The following is a 1,608-nucleotide window of genomic DNA, read 5'->3' on the forward strand; positions in this document are numbered from 1 at the left end:
TTGGTCTCGATGGGCTGTGGGTCTATGCCTGTGCACAGGCCCAGCCCAGCAAACCCTCCTCTGCTGACGACTTCCCTTGTGCTACGGGTCAGCGCCTCGCCCGGGAGTTAGTCTGTGATGCTCAGCAGGACTGCCCTGACGGGAGTGATGAGGACCCTGCAACCTGCTGTAAGTGAGCGAATGCTTTAGCCCTCCCTCCGCGAGAGCTGTCAGTCCTATGCTTACCTGCTCAGATCCACGACTTTCATCGGAGTCCCAATGTCTTTGTTTTGAACAGTGCTAAAGATAATGGATATTCAATAACTTCTCGCTCGGAAGCTATTGACACTATCTCTTCTGGAGTCTGTATGTTAATTTAATGTTTCTGTTTAAGTTGCTAAAATAAGTGAAGTGTCCTCCCATTTGTTAAATGGATAGTTGTGAGTAATGGAGCAGTGTGTGTGTGTGTGTGTGGTGTGTGTGTGTGTGTGTGTGTGTGTTTATTCTACAGCACTGCTGGGAACACTCATGTGTTTGGTTCTGAGATGTGTCTACACTGTGCCGGCCGCTCTTTAATGGGACTGATGTGTCTCTGTCCATCTCCTCACAGCTGCTTCCAGACACTCACTGGTCAACGTTCTGCTCTGCTGATGGGCTCAGTTCATTTTCCATGTTCCCACTTATGCTATTCTTCCCTCCCCTGGCAGAGTTTTGGAGGCAGAGAAAGATGCACGCATTTTGCCACGTTGAAGAGGCAGCCCCAGTCTCAGTGTGCATTATTGATAAATAGGTGCAACGAACCTTAGCCCTTTGAAATGTAGATGCTGCCCTGTCCTTTGAATTGGGCTCTGTAGTTTGTCAGCGTTGGCCTCAGGGGTTGTTGGTTTCCCTCCCTTTCAGAGCACATTTTCTGGCATCAGAACATCACAGACACACGCGGCCTCTGGAAAACTGAGACATGAATTTTTGATAGCTGCTCTTTTCTTTTCATCTTGGAAAAAAATCGATGCATTTCCTCATCCTGATTAGTAAAGGTTTTGAAAAGAGAGGTGGATTTTGATGCTGACAAGATGTGAAGAAAACACTGTTTCTCATCTTTTCAAGATGCGCAGAAAGAGTATCAGGCTGAGTGGCAAGCTCACTTGGGTGCTACTGCCTGGGTGAAGATGTCATGGACGCTGACTCGGAGGAGGCAGGGCTTTTTCCTTAGACAGAGACAGCTCTGTTGCTCAGTCCACAGTGGGTTTTCTCACGATGCAGCAGTGCGGCATGGCTGCTGAAGCAAGGCACGTGAATCCGAGGTCCAATAAGCAAAGCACCATGTACGTGGAGTCTTCTTCTCAGTTTTGGACACTTCATTCAGTATTATTTTGCTATTTTGGGTGTTTGTTTGTGAGCTTACTACATTGTATTAAGGCAAGCAACAAAAACCTTCTAACAAAATGGATGACTAGAACATTATCATTCTTCCATGAGAATCCTCCATACCAATCTCAACTCCGCTCTCCCTTCAAAAAGAATCGCTTTCTTGGTTTCTGTACTCATCTTTGCCCTCCATTTCTCCATAATTTACTCTTGCATGCAACCTTAGATGCTCAAGGCTTTATTGACACATATTTTAAGGTTGCT

The sequence above is a fragment of the Echinops telfairi genome, unplaced genomic scaffold (genome assembly GCF_000313985.2).
Source record: "Echinops telfairi isolate 266 unplaced genomic scaffold, ASM31398v2 ScPeMD7_7469;HRSCAF=8507_1, whole genome shotgun sequence".
NCBI classification, from domain to species: domain Eukaryota; kingdom Metazoa; phylum Chordata; class Mammalia; order Afrosoricida; family Tenrecidae; genus Echinops; species Echinops telfairi.